The sequence below is a fragment of the Aquila chrysaetos genome, chromosome 8 (genome assembly GCF_900496995.4).
Source record: "Aquila chrysaetos chrysaetos chromosome 8, bAquChr1.4, whole genome shotgun sequence".
NCBI lineage: Eukaryota > Metazoa > Chordata > Aves > Accipitriformes > Accipitridae > Aquila > Aquila chrysaetos.
The window spans coordinates 46,234,474-46,253,572 of record NC_044011.1 but is presented as its reverse complement, the minus strand read 5'-3'; the positions used below and the strand labels follow the sequence as shown (position 1 = coordinate 46,253,572).

The 19,099-nt window shown below is 46.2% G+C and overlaps 1 protein-coding gene and 1 long non-coding RNA gene across 7 annotated transcripts in view; one reads left to right on the top strand and one right to left on the bottom strand.

Annotated features, from left to right (window-relative positions):
* KIRREL3 (kirre like nephrin family adhesion molecule 3) overlaps positions 1-19,099 on the bottom strand; it is a 341,383-nt gene that overhangs the window by 218,472 nt on the left and 103,812 nt on the right. The window lies entirely within an intron of this gene.
* LOC115344696 lies at positions 551-11,595 on the top strand. The gene is made up of 3 exons (XR_003924597.1): positions 551-561; positions 11,349-11,355; positions 11,531-11,595. It is a non-coding gene; the product is annotated as an uncharacterized LOC115344696 (long non-coding RNA).

The window sequence follows — 19,099 nt, the reverse complement described above, 5'->3', positions numbered from 1 at the left end:
CCACTGCCAGCTGTTTCCCCCGCTCCGACCTCAGCCTCCCCACGTCTTTCGGGGAGCGCTCCCGGTTAACAGGGCATGCCAGGACTGTTCTCCCTGATTTTATGACACCCTCTGGGCTGGCAGCTCAAGTTAATACTTAGATTTATATTTTCCTGAAATACTCCTGTTAAAAGGAAAGGGGGGGGCGGGGGGAGGCATATTGATTTGCATTACCCTAGGGGAATGCTGGTCAAGTTCATATACAGATTTATGAGGGTGGGAGTATCTATCGACTCAGGCTCTCCAAGGGCTTGGGTGCAGAGGTGGAGGAAGGGATGGCAGAGGACTCTTATCTCGCTCATGCTATTATAAAGCCTGGATCGACTCCGCTGAAGCCAACTAAGGATTTACACCCTTACAACAAAGATTAAAATCTGGCCCTGACTCCAGTAAAATCAAATGAGCTACTAAAGATTAGGGCTCTGATTTTCGCTGCAGCCGCTGAACAGAAACCTCAAGTAATGAAAGCAGAGCGGATGGGGAAATGTTCCTGGATCGTCCCCAGATCAGGGGGAGCCAGTAGTGCCACACATCCACAGGACAGGGAACAGAGGAAAATCATCAGCTCTGGCCACGGGAATCATCTCCTTCCAGCAAGCACGAGGAGCAGAGTTTTGCGAGGAGGAGGTCTTCCTTTCCTCCCCAGCAGACAAAGCAATAAAACCTTAGCAGGAGCCTGAATAAAAGGGTTTCTACACAAAGGTAATGTAAGGGTTAGACAAACCTTGGTTTCCCTCTTGGAAACGAGCCCCCTTAAATCTGCAGATGAGCTTTGGTTGTATTTACGTTGCTGAAGCTGTCATTTCAAGCCGCAGAGCTTGCAGAAGACAGCCAGGTCTCCTGCTCACCCACCTCACCATATCTGCAGCCCCTGGAGGAAAGGTTGACTTTTCCAAGGCATCTCCCCAGCCGCAGAGGTCAGCCAGGGCTGGCGGAGAGATGCTGGGGAGGCTGAGAGCATGAGCACTGCTGCCCATCACGATGTCTGCACCTCCCGGACCGGGCACTATTGCCGCAGCCCTCGCCATTTCCAGCTGACCTCCATGGCATCACCGGCCGCATCCATCCCCGCATCCCTCCGTCTCCCTGCAAGGGATTTTCCGCCTCTAACCTTTCCCAGGGAAAAAACGAGGTAAGGCTGTGCGTATGCTCACTGATATTTCAAATCCCCCAATTAACGGGAAGATAATTCATGCATTTAAGCATTAAAAAGGTACTTAAATTAGAATAAATTCCGCTTCATTATTTTCCAAGATTCACCTCCCGCTCCCACAGTTGAAGGAAATCTAACAAGCAGACACAACCTATACGCCTGCTCCTCGGTCCACCTCTCCCGGCCACCAGAAGCCACCATCACCCTGTGTTCGCCCATTAATGAATTGCTTTGTAAAACTGAGTAATATTATTCAGTTCAGTGTATTCCAACCTGAGGTTGCAGGAAGAGAAGGTTATTTTAAGCTAATTATCTGGGTATGTCCCTCCACAGATCAAGCATCCCTTTCCCTCCATGTAAACTACATGTGATGCTATAGAAGGGAGAGTTAAAAGCAACAGTAAGGAAGAAACAATCCTGTGTGCATCACCTTTAAATAAAGCCAAACTCCTATTTCAAAGGCTAGCTGATTTTAATCTTCTTTACAATAGGTTTCCACGTTCCTACAGTTTAACAGGTTTCTGGCTTCTGCATTTAGCACTGGAATAAACAATGCTCCAGTAATTGCCAGGTCACTGTTATTTACTTTCTTGTCTTTTTAAAAAAAACTTCCCATATAGCTGCCTTCAGTGGGCTATACTCTAATTTTCTTTACTGTCTCACACTAACGAAGGCCAGAGGGCAGGAGGACCAAGTCAGATGGTGGAAAAAGCAACCGAACAGCCCGGTTGACTTTCTACACAATATTAAAACTAACTCCCACCTGTAACAGATTAATTGGCCTGTTCTTCACCAACCTGAGAGGGAATAAAGACAAATGCTAGAAACCCAATGCATCATTGTTTTTCTTTATAGCTGTTTTTCCTCAACTGGCCTGGTGAAAGAATTATTTCCCCACCCATATGTTTTCTGGGCAATTTATGATGAGCAGATAACGGGGACGGGGCCAGTGCAAAGGCTGAGGAGGGGACAGCAAAACAGGTGTGCTACAGAAAGCTCCCCAAGGCTGGGATTTATTATATGTTTCCTTCTGTGTAATGGGTCTCTGGTGTCTAGGTGCCACCCCCCAAGAAAAAAACAATGTGCATTTTTACCTCCTTGGCTGCTATCAGCCAAGCCATCACAATGCAAAAGACAGAGCCAGAAGGAGGTACAGTGCTGCTGAGACACCGCGGACGGGGTATTACGAGAACCACAGGTTAAGAGAGAGAGGAAAATCCTCTGTGAGAGGGAAGGAGAGGGATGTCCTGCCTCTACATTGCATGGAACGGGACGCTGCCAGCTCAGAGAAATGCCAAAATCTTCCTCTGCCTGACCCTCCTCATTATCCCCTGCCCCTCTCCTAGGCTCTTTTCCATCCCGCCCGCTCGTGGGATAGCCGCAGACAGTGGGACACCACAGCAGACGATGCGTTAGCAGCTCTGGTGCCATCACGCTGACCCGCCGACGCTGCTCCGGCAATGACGGCTCTGGCTGAATTAAGCGCACGCTCTCCCCCGCCAAGGCACGGCGGGGCGAGGGGAGGGAGAGCGGCACCCTGACCTCCAAAGGCGCAGCCCCGTGCGCTTGACAAACTGGTCTCATCCTCAAACTGGGGTCCGTGAGGGGCATTTCGCAAGGTCCCCGTGCAGCTCGTCACTCCGCAAAAGTTCTGGCAGCGCAGGGGGGGCTGTGCTGGGGCTGGAGGGAGGTGGCTGGCTGGCAGAGGTCAAGATGCTCAGCGAGCGTCCTGCACCGGGCTGCGGGAGTTATGCCACGACTCTGACTAAACAAAGCTGCGTTTGATGAGCCAACAGGCACTTCCCAGTGTGTCCCCTTTCCAGCTTTTAGGAAAAACAGTTCCTTTTCCCAAAAGACCAAGGCAAAAGGCTGTGTCGTATTCCCCGACCCTCCTAAACTTCTGCCGTGGAAGCACTTCGATCACATTCCCTGGCTGCTCCTCTCACAAATTCCTTGTATTCATTGAATTTGAATAGAAATCCTTGCTATCTTCTGGCTGTGAGTCGACACAAATGTTCACCTGTATCCCGCCTGGGAAGAAAAGCAAAGCTGCGTGGCACAGGTCCCCCAGCAGACACGGTGGAGGAGGCAAAGTCCGTGCTCCAGGCAGAGCATCGGAGGAGCGCACAAGAGTTTGCAGCTCTAAATTTAAGCTCTTTCTGCAGGTTGAGCTATTAATTACAGTTCTGGAGTGTTTCATGACAGTGCCTATTCACTGACTGAGCTCTGCCACGAGGCACTGGAATAGCACTGGATAATTCATGAACGGGGAACAGGAACAAACGTTTACAGCTAGTTGGGAGATCTGCTTCCACGAGAAAGCTCAGCAAAAAGCAATGGAGGTGCCGAGGATTTCACTACATCGACATTTTTTTTCTGCAAACGTTTCGCTGCAAGCTGGAAGGTCTCAAGAGCGAGGAATGCTTGGTTTAAATACAAGCCATCAAATTTTGGCCAAAATTAGCAATATGTTCTTTCTTTGATACGCTCAAATGGTTGATTGAAAATAGACAGTGTCTGCTGAAAAGCCCATGCTAAAAAAAACCAACTTATTTTCTGTGGGAGAGGGGAAAAAAAAAAAAAAAAAAAGAACAAAATCTGCTATCAGCTCAACCATTATTATGGGGGGAAAAATCCTAATCCTATATGCCACAGTTTATTCAACCATCTATACTGCATGTACAGATGGGGTGCACTTACAGAAGAGAGAGCTGTGAAAAGAAATCTCAGAAAAGAGAAAACCAGTTCCCCTCCGAACTGCTTTCGATAACAGAAACTGAGCAGACCAGATGCGTGCTGAGACCCTACGTCCCTCCCCACTGACGATTTCTCCTTGCTGTATTTGTAGCCCTTTTTGCTTGGCCGTGCCCTTGTCTGTCGGTACCACCTGGCTTAGAAGGGCTTCAAAAGCCCACGGGAAAATATGATGCTGCTTCACACATCTCCATGGCTTTTGAGGGCTGGTGCTTCTTCAGGTAAGAGCCCTGATGCCAGCTTCAGGTTTTAAGAAATCTGAATATGTTCTGAAAGGTGCAATCAAAGAGGTCTTAAAACCCCCAATGACGCTGTGGGATAATCCAAGAAAAGGGAGTGTGCATGTGTGCAAGACAGAAAAAGCTTCCTGCATCGCATTCCTTGCAGGTAACGGTGAGGATGTTTCATTACAGGCGGTTTCACACAACTTGATGTCTTAAATTTTTTACAGCAGCCATAGACATGGCAGGATCTAGCAGTTTGCCACCTGTGATCAATTTGTTACCTGCAAAGAAGGTACCTTCCTGAAAGAAAAAAAAAAAAACAAACAAAAAAACCAACAGAAAAAGAGGAAAAAGAGGAGAAAAAAAAAATCCTCTGACTAGATATACGCTGTGTTGTCTCATATGCAACCAGGAGATTCTGCAAGCAGTGCTGTATGAAATAATGCTTCGTTAAGGACCTTTACTGACTCCAGTGCACCAGCACAGCAGTGAACACGCTGTGCTGCTGGAGGAGCTCCGTTTCTGATGAGATACAACCCAGTGCCTTGAACATTTGGGTTATTAGAGTCAGGAGAGCAACTCCGAGGTTATTGCCTCGCTCCAAACCGACTCTGCTGCTCTGCATATTTTGTAAGTGATTGAAGACCTCACTGCTTTTTCTTTCCTTCCTTTTTGCAGCCGACAGTCCCTGCCGAGCCCCCGAAGTGGCTGTGTTTGGTGATGACAAAAAGCTTACGTTTTAGCTCCAGTTTGTTCCATCACATCATAAAGTTTACAGCCTGCTGGAGGGCCCTTTTTACATGAAGAATGAGCACACGATCATGGGCTCAACACAGCAAATGCATGAAGCTGGCGGTTGAGAACGCAAACTCCAGTTGAGATTTGCAAGAGATGATGGGGAATTTTGCCTTGCAACTCCCATTAATTTCAATCACAGCCACGGCGATGTTGAGCACATGATTTATCACGAGTCTCGCAGTGTTTTGTGTTTCTTTTCAGAGTAAAATATCGCCTTTCTTTTATCTACAAACAATCCCCTCTCCCAAAGTCCTAGCCCTATCACCAGCGCATTAAGAGCATTAATAAAAGTGATCTGAATGTTAATAAATTAGCAACTACTTCACACGCTTCATTATGTTAAAGGTAATGAGAAATTGCAGGGTTGTCCAAGGTGTTTGACTGAGTTGGGTAATAAAGACCCCAAATCAGCTTTGGAAACCCAAGTTGCAGTGCAGGCTTTGCACTCAATGCAACAAGAAAAGGGGAGAGCAGAGAGAATCAGGTCTCATAACTATAATTTCCATTAAATCTGGGCAAATACAGTGTACACGTGGCTGTTCCTCCCATAGGTACCACCAGGTTGCCCTCTCAGCAGATGTTGTAACGATACTGAATAGTAAGATTTCTGGCACTCAGCCGTAACGGCACGGCCCAATTCCAGGTTGTGCTGCCATTGAGAAGGAAAAAAGGAGGTCTTTGGGAACTTGTTTCTGAAATAATTTTGATAATTAAACCAAGCATCAGGTGGAAGGTTTTCAATAGCAATAACTATCCATACCTATTGGGTACTTCTAAATAGCCTGTTCATCTCACTATCTAAATGACAAGATAACTGCTTGCATTTATATAACTTCTTTACACTCAGAAGGGTCCTGAAGTGCTTGTAATCGACTATCTACAGGATTCATTTACCTAGTCCTGAACTGCATTGATTCTGGTGTAGAGCACAGCGGCTCTTTAACGATGAACAGTACCAAACCACGAGAATTCAAGGCAGGAGGTCAAGAACAACTCAGCCATCTGAAACCGCCAAAAAAAAAGGGATTTAGGGAAAAGCAATGCGGTTAAAATAATCTAAAATTTGACCAGAGCCCATGGCCACCACCTTCAATCTTCTGGAAGAGGCTCCTTCAAACCATAGGCAGGCAGATGATTACTTTCCCATTTTTGGTTGAAAAAACCCAACCACGTATGTATAAAAATTCCCATTATTTGTTATGTATTACAGAGATAGACAATTACCAGCCCTATTTGACAGCATCTTGAGTTCTCTGATTGATTTCCCAGCTAAGCTGTTGACCAGGGATGACCCAGTGAAGACTGCAGTCCTGGCTCGTGCTGCTCCCATCCGATCCGAGGAAGAGTGATCTCTGTACACGTACACAAAGAGTGACCTGGGAGGTGGCACAGGCTCTTTGCATCTGTAGTAGAAAATGGTAACGGTGTGGGAGCAAAGACCCCTAGTTTTATTTGGGTGTGCGCTACCTATTCATTTATTTTCCAGCTACATACTCAGCTGGTCTATCTGCATTGCTTTAAGAAAATGAAGCCATCAAGAGACACCAACCCAGAGAACCCAGGCACTGGGTGTCAGACCTTAATTCCAGCACACGTGACCAACTGAAGAAGACCTTTAATATTAAAAGTCCAGTACGCTGCCTAGAACCTCCAGACACCCTGTATCCCCTCATAATTCAACATTACAACTAGCCAAGAGCATAATCACACCTTAAACCTTCCCTTCTCGCCACCGCTGGACAGAAATGCTGTGCATTAAACGTGCTAACCTCCACCCAGATGTGGCTCACCTCCCTTACACATCGTGCCTGAGGATGGCTTGCAAAAAGCTTCAGCGCTGCTGGAGGGACCATGGGGAGAGAAGGACATACAATGCGCTGCGTGTGCCATTAGCACAACCTCTGCAGATCTAACAAGATTAAAGCAGAATTAAGCCTCTAAGAAGGTTGGACTTCTCTGCACCACAGGATTTAAGTGCGTGTGCACGCTGTGGACCTTTTAGTCCCTCTCCGTTCTATACGTGCATCGTAACAAGACATTGTTTTGTTTCTGCTACATTCCCCTTCCTTTCTGTAAACCTCCTTTTTTTAAGCCTCACAAGTGGTGTGATGCTTACCAGGCTTCGTAACCCCCCAAAACCTCTGATCTGAGAAGAAAGTGCCTCCCCGCTGCACGGACTGCGGATCTCACCCCAGCTTTCCTGCTTTCCCAGGTTGATCCCACATCATGGTTGAGGGCACGTAGGGCTGCTCGCTGACCCACGTAAATCAGAGGTGAAGCGCATTTACTGCCTGGCGGTACTGGCTATAATATCGCATAGTTCCCAAACAGATGAAGGGAGAGGTGGCTCCCATGGCACGCAACTCTGCTAAAATAGCTGAAACGTCTGCCAGAAACATTTGTGACCAGCCACCCCCAGAGGAGACTGCCTTAAGGATGGATGGGAGCCTCAAGAGAGTCCAGTGGGACCCAATACTTCCAAAAATTGTAACGCTGCGCCAGGTAGTGGGTCTTTCCCAATGACACCAAAGGTCTCTCAAAAGCCAGTTCATAGCTGCTGAGCCCTGGGGATGAAGGTCCCACTCTGAAGGCAATAAATCAGAGACGACAGAGGGACCTACCAGCATGAAAACTCACAGGGAACGCGTGAGGCAAACAGGTAGGAAAGTTGGCTAACAGACCCGAGAGACCGTGTGGGAGAGAGGTTCATTACTGTTTTTTCAAGTCAGTGCTGTTAATTACTTTCAGGGCTCAAAATAAAAGTCGTCTCTAGGTGAGGAAGCTTGACAGGGCTTCGTTGTATTTCGTGTTTGGTGAGCTACCCTTCCTACGTCGCTCACCTGGTGGGGAAGGTTTGCTCGGACTGGAGCGACAGCAGATAAATCACCGGCTTTGCTTGCCATCTTTGAAAAATGAATTTAGGGGCCCTGCATTTCTCATCAGTGCATCTCCCTTCCTGGCTGCCTCCTCGCCAGCACAGGAGGGCTGTAGGCTATTTTAAATGGAAAGCCATAACAAATCTGTAGCTGCATTCATTCGGGCAGTGCTGGAGAGAGCTGGGCAGCTTCCGAGGTAAAGTCGTATCTCCTACCACGTGAGCTGATGCAAAAGCAACTCGGGTGCCCATCAGCAGGCACTCGGCTCTTACGTTAGCCGGGCTCGCTAGAGAAAGCAGTCTGGGCGTATTTTTAGGAGCAGATGGCCAGCAAGGTGCCGTCACCTGAAACAAACTGAGCTTGGTGAGACAGCAAAAGCCGACGCAGTCACCATTAACCAGATGGTCAGCCGCATGCCATGGGTTATAACGTACCCGTTACAACATTATAACTTGTTATAATATAACCTGTTATAACATGCATACCGACATACTAAAGAAAGCCTCGTGGCGGGGGTCCCAAAAGCTAAATCGGTCGGGTGGTGGGGTCTGTTCTGCAACGCTCACTCAGTCCCACAGGCAGCCGCACGGCAATCACAGCAGCTCAGCTTTTACGGGAGCTGCCTGTCCCCCCCCCCGCCTCCCCCATCAAATAAAACCAGCCACCATAAAGGAGTCGGATCTGCTGGCGATGCCGCAACCAGGTGTTTGAAACAAAGGCTAGAGGAGACCAAAATTAGGTCAAATCTGCTGATGAGAGATGAGTAAATAACAGCTGCTATTCCAGGGAGCTTTTGTTCTCTCTAAAAGGAGAGCAGGTATCTTTGCAGATCTGACTCCTCTCATTCCTGCTGAAGCAGTGGTTTAGGCGTTTTCAAAGTTTCATGGGAGCATAAAAGGAGGCTGTGGGGAGGGAGGGGGATTTAAAAGGCTCACGCTTATGGAAATACATAGCTGAGGCTATGAACAACTGATTAATGGAGCCAATCAACAAACAATAGTGAGAATATTATTGAAAGACTTTCTTTGCAAGCGTCTGGACACGATGGACTGACAATATAGAAAAGCGTACTGCTTTATAACTGAATTTTTTTTTCTTTGCAAGTATAATAAGAAAGTGGCTAATAATAGGATGGAGAATATTTTCAAGGTGTGTTTTATTATCCACTTATCTCTGATGCTTGCCAAAAGAGGCCTGAATATTCCTCAGCACATTTGAGACTTTCTGGCAGGGGAAAAAGATGAGTGCTATAAAGTAGGGAGCTAATGAAAGCAACTACATCTAAATGCAATATCTGGGTCCCACGGCAGAGATTTCCTGCAGACCGACATCGTATCCCTCTGTGGCTTGGTCTCTCCAGCCAAGTGAAATGATGCTCTCTGCCACCACCTGTGAAACACCACAGGAGGTGAGTTTAGCTGAGTGTCATTGGCAACATTTAATGACATCTAAGTAAGATAATTGGCATTATCTAACTTTCTGATAAAAAGGAGTTCTGCAAGCCCGTGTTTTCCAGAAGGATGCAGGCAAGGACGCTGGCAGTCTCCAGCAAAAGTTATTTGAGAAAAAAGCCCAGAGTGCTTTTTTTTTCCATATGGAGGAAAGTAAAGTGTGATAAATGCTCAGTTACACCTGTTCTCTACCAAAGCATCCAGGAACTAGAACTCCCTGAAATCCCACAGAACCCAGCAGTATCCCACAGCCATTCAAAGTCCTCCCCATGAAGGAGAAATGGTGGGGGTGGCTCATTTCTGTTCTCATACCTGCTGTGTGATCCTAACTGAGCTGAACATGCAGAAGCCAGAGATGTGCTTTATGCTCTTTCTAATACCAGCTGACAATAGATATAGATATCTATTTTTATATAAATAAAAAATACATCTCTATAAAAATCTGTCTATATACAAGGCATCTAAAAGAATTACTTCACTGAAAAACATGGGAGATGTTGATGGTAACAGAAGTTGTCATTATAAAGGTGCAGAGATTTAGCACTGCTGGGCCTTAAGAAATTCTTTTGTAGATGCTGCTTCATGTGCTACAGCCTCCCTGTGCTCAGCTCCATCACCTCACTTCATCTGCACAGCCTTAGAGCAGACGCCACCCCCGGTATCTCTCAGCCCTCCTCACACCTCATTCAAATTCAAGCAGTTCCTCTGTAACATGCTGAGCAAAAGCTTACCACCTCTTATCCGAAGCTTTCAATCTCATAAGAAATATTAAAAGGCAAACATGAAAATTACAGGAAAAGTAACCAAAGGATCGTAACCTGCCACAGTAATGGAAAATCCAATTGGTCTTGAGTGCACCCGGGCTGATGCAAAATAAAGAGGAAAGTAAGTGTTGCTTAGCCCTGTCTCCATTAAATGTTGCCGTGTTGGGCAGGAAGCGGAATGCAAAATAAAAAGACAGATGAAGGCATTTTGGGGAAGTTGCAGGATGCACTATGCACTACAGAGGAAAGGCAATGGGTTCATTTATCCCTGGGAAAACAGGAGGATCTTAGGAAATTGGCTGAGGTAACTGGTGGGGAAAGAAAAAGGGGGTGGTGGGGGTGCCAGTGTCAACAGCGGTGCCCTACTAACACCCATGCCAGGCTGTGCATCCCGATGGACCATCCCTGAATGGAGCCCGAGGTCCTGCCAACAGCCCTATCCCGAATCGGCTGCATCAACCCTTTCTGCCTCAGTTTCCCTCTCAGCAAAATAATTTCAACCGCTAAAGCATTTTGGATACCCCTCGTTTTCTACCTGTGGCGCTCTCCTCCCCAGCCCCACCAAACCCCACCTCTGAGCCTAAGCTTCTGCCCTACCCAGCTAAACCAACAAATTCCACTTCCAAACACCTTCGGTCCCTTTGCCAGGCGTGGAAAAATGACTTGCCCGTCAAGCTGTGCAGCTTCAGTTATCAATTCGGCACTCCAATACACTGCGCCACTTAGAAACAAGCAAGGTCTATTAGCGATAATGAAACTGGGGAGCCTAATTCCCCATGCAAATGAACTTGGGGGAAAGGGGATTACATCTCCTGATATGCACAAAGTTGAGGATCTGGCATCAGTGGCTCTGTTTAAGAGTCTGACCTCATTCCTGCCTTGTAAACAAGCTTCGAAGTATGAATAATAATAAAACCCCTCATTTTTCTTGCAGAATCATTATATTGTTTTATTATTTTCCTATTCATGCTGCCAATAATAAATCACATTACCCAAGATGTTCACATTTATTACACTATTTAGAGCTCAGCGTAGCTGGCGTGGTTTTGTACTAGCACTACGTTATCAGAGCTCAGATCTTTGTTAATAACTTTGGAGTCCCCGGCACATACCATTCATAAAACAATGCAAGATGGGGAAAACAGCCCTGAATTAGTAACGCCATCCAAAAATCCCAGCGCCCTGGAAGGGTCAGGAGGGTGGCTTTGGGATACAGAGCTCCTGCAGACATCGATAAAGGAGAAGGAAAGACTTAAGGAGGGTTAAGTGATGCAAAGGGACACACGCAGCTTAAAGGTCATGCTTGCACGCTTCTCATCCAACACCAAACTAAGCCAAGAAATGGCAGAGAAAGCTGAATTCCTCCAAATTATTTCTCTGCTCACTTAAATTGCCCCTTCACTCTGAGTAATGTATGTACCCATGAGAGTATCCCCCACTGCCAGCCTGAACATGGGAGCCTACAGGAAAGATGGGGAGGGAGCTCTTTATCGGGGAGTGTAATGATAGGACAAGGGGTAACGGTTTTAAATTGAAGGAGGGTAGATTTACAGTAAATTTTAGGAAGAAATTCTTTACTGTGAGGGTGGTGAGGCACTGGGACAGGTTGCCCAGAGAGGCTGTGGCTGCCCCATCCCTGGCAGTGTTCAAGGCCGGGTTGGATGGGGCTTGGAGCAACCTGGTCTAGTGGAAGGTGTCCCTGCCCATGGCAGGGGGGTTGGAACTAGATGATCTTTAAGGTCTCTTCCAACCCAAACCATTCCATGATTTTTAGCCCATTTACAGCTGTGACCCTGGGGAAGCTGAATGAGCTAGAGAAGACCACAAAAGACCCCGGGACATGAACTTCTACCAAGCCTACAGCACCTTTGGAATAACTAGGTTGCCCTTTGGGCCACGAAGAGCTTTAATAGTAACACACGCAGTCTCACCCATCTGCCTGAACATAAAAAGCCTCCTGAGAGGATCACCAAGAGGAGCACGTGGACTTGTTGAGGAGTTCAGTCTGGAGCCAGAAGACCTTAGCCAGAATGTAATGGCAGACAAATTGAGAAGGAATTTCCCCAGTAGTTAGTAGGTATATACAATGCAGGTATACACAAATCCAGGGTCTTAACTCTTGATTTCACCACTGCAGCCAGAGCATCAACATCCCTTGGTACCAGTGCAGTGGGATTTTGGGACGTACCTTCTCTGCCAGCTTCCTTTATTAAAGTGCAATTTAGCACTTCAGGTTTGTTGCTGCATGCTTAGCCCCGGGGCTCGCTGCACAGTAAGGGCAGGCAAACCTCCCAGGGCAGCAGCACACAGCAGCGAGCAAAACAAAATCGGGACCTGGCTGGTGCATGCAAGAAAAAGGGAATCATATGGTTGAAGAGAAGAGTAATTGCAGTGGAAATTCGAAATCACTTCACTGAGCCCATTTCATGCCATCGTTCCTGCCCTTGTAAATCAGCAGCAGCAGCAGCAATTTATTCCTAAACAACAACAATCCTGAATGGGAAGGAAAATGAAATAATTGTGTTTTGACCAGCTTGAGACAATTCCTCTGCATGTAGATGCATATTTATAAACACGGGTGTCAAGTGTAAAGGCACTCCATCATGCTCATTACCTACTTTAATGTGCCCATCACCAGAGAGAGTCGTGCACCACCACAAGAGCAGGAGGAGCTCCTCCTACAAAACTTTGCCAAGAATTTGGTATTCGCATCTGGCGCTCACAGAAACCAAAATAATTAATCGGTGCCGCAGGGGAAAAGCAACGCCAAAATAGCCTGTGCAGACCCCTGCCTGTGCATCCAAGCCCCAAACCAGGGCTCTCCTCGTTCTGGCATCTTCCTACACTGTCCCCAGCTATTCCTTCCTTACTCCTACATGTGTTTACCTTAGCTCTGCCAGTTCACCCCTGTCTTTACTTAAAACAGTCCTTACTTCACACCCCTTGGGCCATGCACCATATGCTAGGTTTCTTTTAACCTTAAAGATCTATGAGACAGATGCAGCCTTTTGCTATCCATCCACATGTAGCAGGAGACGTTCAGCCGGTCAAGAAAGAAATTCGCTGGAAGAGACACCACTCGGACCTGCTGCAGGCTCCCCAGGTCTTTACAGACCTCAGATTCATCAGCTTGCAGTGGATGTAACAACCTGTATTGCCTTTGGCTATCTTCTATTCCTTCATCCCTTGATCAGAACATAACCAATTGGTGGAAAAAATGTCTGACATAAAACCACCTTTCCTTTTAACCGTCCTCAGGAACGTACCTGTCAGTCTCACATGTCACTTCACAAATCCCTGGGTGAATTGGGGCTCCCTTACCCTCTGCATTACTTTCCTAATAGCACTGACAGCCCGTGCATTGCAGAAGAGAGAAGCCAGCAGCAAAGACCCGTTTACAGAGGAAAATGAAGGTACGGTACGTTTGAATGACAACCCTCAAGGTACATCAATCAAAGTGTTTTCTAGCGGAATATTCTGCCTTTTCCCCCCGCCTCCCAAAGTATTTGGCATATGATGAAAACCATGTCAAACTTTGTCTGCCTCAAAGTTTTCAGCAGAATACCTCTGAGCTCATTTTCTAACAGTCTCTACTTCAGGTGCCGGATTGCCTTTATGATCCCTACTAGGTCTTGCAGCTAGAAAGCCTTCCAGCCCCTTTCCTTCTTATCGATTTCACTAATTATTATCTTTAGTTTTAGCCTCATTTTCTTAAGCTGTTTTGACAGCCTTGTTGGTCCATCAATCAGTGTCTCGTAAGTACTTTTGAATTCCCTGGTGAATCTCAAGCAAACTTGACAAGGGACGATGAGACTCAGGGTTAAGGGGGAAAAAAGAAATAAGAAAAAAACCCACCACCACAACGATGGAAGACATAAAAAGAGGCTGGGTAAAGGAAAGTGACCAGTCTCTCTGCAGCTAAAGAAAATAAAATATACCCCACCTCTTCCCACCCCAGCACAAGTTTCTTATTCCTGTGCCCCATTAGAAGGGGTAAGGCAGCACTCTTCTCGCAACAAAAACACAGCACAGACCACAAGACAGCAAAAAAGAAAGTTTACCTGAAATAAATGGAAAAATTTCATTAGGATGTTTGTTTGAAAAATATAATACAGATGGGGAAGATCTGCCAGGGGGAACAAACATCACCTCGATTAAGATTCAGCTGTGGTGGAGTATCAGAAACATGTCTCCTATGAGAAGTTTGCCCTCTGAGCCTGCCGTGCCCAGGATCTCAAAACAGACAATAGACAATTCCAATACATTTTATTTCTTCTTTTCTTTCTTAAGCCCGAAAACATCACTCCATGCCACTTTGACCTTCAAGTTTTACTTCCACTATAATGAGCCCCAGGCATCTTTTTAGCAGGGTCCATTAGCGAACCTTTGGCTTGAAACTCGTTCCTCTGGCCGACGACAAGGGCATTTTCTCGATGCTTTGCAGGGACCATCCACGAAGCTCCCCTTTCCAGCCTTTGGCTGCACAGGCCTGATCATGCTCGAGTTTAACAATGCAATGGGCTTCAGAGGACCAGAGAGATCTTTTTATTGCGCTGCGAATGATGAATTGATGGAATAAAACATCTAAAGCAGAGTGCCATCCCATGGTCTGCCAGTGCACGCCTTGGGAAATGCACTTTCGCTGTCGTTCAGGCTGAGGTGGACAGATGCAATCAGGGTATCGCTGCAAGGGAAACTATGGAAATAAAAGGTAATGCCAGTATTTGCTTCACCTGGTTTAAGTAGATGGCGCGGGACAAGAGGAAAACTCAGCAAGGGACTGGGAAGATGCAAAGCGTCATTAAGACAAGTGAGAAATACAAGCAGACTGCTCTCTCCCAAGGCAGAGATGAACTGCTGGACCACTGGAAGCAAGTTTCTCCTGCCCAGTTAATGTGGTTAACACAAGCACTCCTTTTAAATCTGAGCTCTTGCCACTGCCATCGTGACTTGGTCCCCATTCTCAAGATTATATCTGCCAGAGTCTCTTTCTAAGCACCCTTCACCACCCTCTTGTCCTCGCCTTATGGCTCTCAGAGATGTTTTAGTCTCCTTTCCAAGGTGCTCAACATCCCTGCACCAGGTGCCTTGGCAGCTAGCAGCAATTTCTGGATTGCATTTGGAGGCCGGGTGCCCACAGTCCAAACCACAATTATCTGCGATGGTTTTGCTTCACGCACTGAAAACAAAACCTGTTCTCCTATCTCCTGCCGCTCCCCAAAATTGATGCCTTGATAAAGGTGAGAATACTTACAAACAAACACAAAGTTGTATTATTAGTGTTGCTGCTATTTGATTAAGTTATTAAGATAATGGTTTTGCCAGCTTTGCCACGACAGCGGCTTTTACTAGCTGGTAACGCTGCTTGCTTTACAGTTGCGAGGACAGATAAGTGGGTGAGATTTACACGCAGGATGACAGTCAGCTACATTACCTGACCTGATAATTTGCACTCTGGAGCCTGACTGGAGCAAAAAAGGCCACTGCCTCTTTTCCAACCTGCTTGTTTTACGTTCGCTTTGGTTTCGCTATCAACTAAATGCACTCAAGGGTAAAGACTCCTCAGGGACCTGTGAAACGGTGCTATTGCAAACACAACATCTATATTTGTTGCCAAGGCGATGGCTAACAACATTAAAATGGAACATGGGCCCTTTTTGCAGCAGGACACGGCAGGCTGATGCATCTGCAACGTGGGAGATGATGGAGGGAAGGGAAAAAGGCAGTCCACCGGGTCTCCGTCTGACACGAGTCGGGGGTTCTCATGTTGGGGGGGTCCTGCTCCAAGAAGAAGACACCAAGGACAAATATGCAACCCAGCCAGGACGCGATGATGATGGAGAAACCCGGCAAACCTGAGTATAATTGTGCTGAGGTCTTCATATATGGAAGAAATTACAGCTTGGGGCCACCCGATTTCCCTCCTGGCCATCAAGAGTAAGTTCTGCAGCGTGCAGAAGTCTCCAGGATGACCTTTCCTAGACAGACGCTCGAAAGCTATTACTGAACACAAGCCAATTTGCTTTGCAAGTGTAAGTGGCAATTTTCCTTCTTAAATACATTACAGCCGAAGGTAAATGGCTATAAACAGAAAGTTACTTCTCACTCCCTCCACAGAGACCTCTCCCTGTGGTTATGAGCTATGATCTTAAAAAATACTGTTGTGAGACACCAGCAGCACAGGACACGGTTGTTTTCAGCTAGCGACTTTCATGCCTAGCTTTTATTAAGAGGAAAAAAGATTAAGTGATAATATCCACAGGGGGCAATGACTTCTTCAAATACCCTTATGCAGCAATTTTAACAAGGAGTGAAAAATTAGGAGCAAGGTTTAAGGTCTCTTGCGTTTTATTCTGAGTAGTTGCACTGGCTGAAGAACAGCAGCCTGCAAAGCATCTCATGAAAATTCAGCAAGACAGGGTCACAAGCTGAAGATTACGTGAAGCACCTCAGTATCACGAGCTGGGGCAGCAGGAGGAAACACAGGGACCGCGAAGAGCTGCCTTGCAGAAAGCACAGAGCCTCCCACGGTCCCGCTGCAGGCTCCAGCGAGCTCCCACAGCTGAGGGACACCAAGGCAATAAAAAGGGGAGCTGGGCTGTATGACGAGGGAGACCGGCTCTGCCTTCCCACCATCTGAAGGTTTCACACCAGCCCCAGGAGAGCTTGCTCTCCCCATCTCCACTCAGGAATCGTGGTGGCCAAACAAAGGCATCTTCCCCTCCCAGCCGCTCCTGGTGCCTCTTCGGGATGCTTAGCAAACAAATCGAGATTAAAACCTTTAATTAGCATCTATTAAAGGCAGTGTGGGATTCCCTTCTTTTCGATCAACTCATTGGTCTTTCCTGGCCAACACCTGCCTCTAGCTGTAGCGCAGTTATCTCCAGACAACCTAACAAAAAGGCAGGGTAATAACACAATACACCTCAGAGAATATAATCCTTCTCATCTATTATTTTGGCCTGACATTTCTGTTCATTAGGAGCACGCTGTGTACAGGCACCGTACATCTTCATTGGGAACCCACCGTTTCTATTAAATGTAATTATTTCTCCCTGCGGCTTGCATGCTAAAGATGGTTACTAAAAAGCAAGTGGCTGCTACAGAAAGATATTGCAACGCTCTCTTATTATAAACGTGCGTTGCAGCAGCGTCCACAAACTACCTGAGACTGGATCCACTGATTTTTGAGGTTTGCAGGACCACTGTGATCAGCTATTTTGACCTCTGGCCTTAGCAGCACACGAGGGCTTCCCCATGTTAAAGCCCGCTTGAACTACAATACCGGGATGTTAGCAAAACATCTGGTTTCCACTGAAACTTTGCCAATAACAAAGAATCTACGATAACCCCTGGCGCATTGTGCCGAGTACTAATTAGCCTCCCCATTAAAGGCATTGCTTATTTTCTAGCCTGAATTTGTTTGGAAGCTTCACCTTCCACCTACTGGGTTTTATTACATCTTTGATGGCCAGACTAAAACACTCACCTTCCTAATTTTGCTCTCCTGGGATCAAGCTGTCCCTTTCTCTCACCTCTGCTGTCTGTTATCCAAACTCAGAAGCAGGAAGAAAAATGGGGGTAGGCCAAGCGCTAAACTTTACCTTTTTCTTCTTTGGTCCAAATGATTCCCCACCACCTAATGTTATTTTGCCTGAAGCACTTATTTTATTTGCAAAACTGTTTCCAGCTTGACCAAAATAGAAAGCATTTACAAAGTAATTTTCAAAGTGGTGGCACATCCTCTTCTGGCAATTTTGTTCCAGAAACTTTCCCTGTTTTCTTTTGAAATGAGATGTTATTTCAAAAGTAAGCAAGAATCATTTTAGCATGGTTTGCATATGTTGAAATGAAAGAATGTAACTAATCTGAAGTAGTTTGTTTGGGCGAGGGGTTTTTTTTTGTTTGGTTTGGTTTTTAAACGATGTTTTCACAACGTTGCAAAATGTTGGCGCTTTGTCGTGTTTCAGGATCTAATTGCTGTTCTTGACTGAAGAGGGGAGCCCAGATAAAACATTTTGACAGGAATTTAAGATGGCCAGAGTTAGAAGAGATGAGTTTCACCCTTGATATCAAGGGATGGTCAAGAACATAGAAAACCAACATCTGCTAGTAGCTCTCTGACACTGGGACTCGTCTGAGCCATTTCAATTCCCAGAGTCTCAAAACTAGAAAAAGCAGTTCTGCACTTATTTAGTGGAATATCTTTATTCAACCCTAAAATGTACGCAATCAGCATTAGCTTGATGTATTCCAGCCAGCAGCGACTTGGGGGACCGAGTTGAACAGGAGACTTCATGAATATTCTACAGACTGACATTTGTTTGCAATATTTGAATATTTCCTAATAACCAGGGAAAAAAAAAATGCATACTGGGAGGCCAAGCTCATGAATGCTTTATAAAGTCAGGTCTCCCCTGAAATATCATAAATGGCAAACATTGCTTGCTACATACAGATATGCAAAAAACTTTTGGCTTTTTCGCTACCTTCTCTCCACTGGGAGCTCCCCTTTTTGAGCAGGGTCTGATGGGCAGCATCCCCCAGCTCCAGCTCCTTTCTGTAGGATGGAGGGGAGGAGGTGGCCACGACCTCCTGACGCTTCTGACATCTTTACAGGCTGCTTTTTAAGGGAAACATAAAATAGATGTCTTGGGGTCGCTTTGTATCCTGCTGGTAGTAGCTGCACTAGGGTTGGAGAAATCCCTTCTTTTAGGGGAACCTCTTATCACAGATTATTAGTATTTTTTATGAGCCTCAACAGCATCTCTGAAGCAGCACTGAAAGAGCGTTTTATTCTTAGGTTGCTCTGTCTTCTCTCTTTCACATCATAAGCTTCACTCCCCAAAATATAACTTTCAATCTATAACACCCCTAGCACTTGAACACAAGGAAAAAAAAACCACACTCAGGGTAACTACAGTCATTAAGGATGTGTACACATATTTCCTCTAGCTCCTCCCCAGTGACCCGTATTTAAAAAAGACCAATACTTCAGCCTTTTTCCAACCTTGGCCCATGCTTGTAGAGGGCAAGCAAA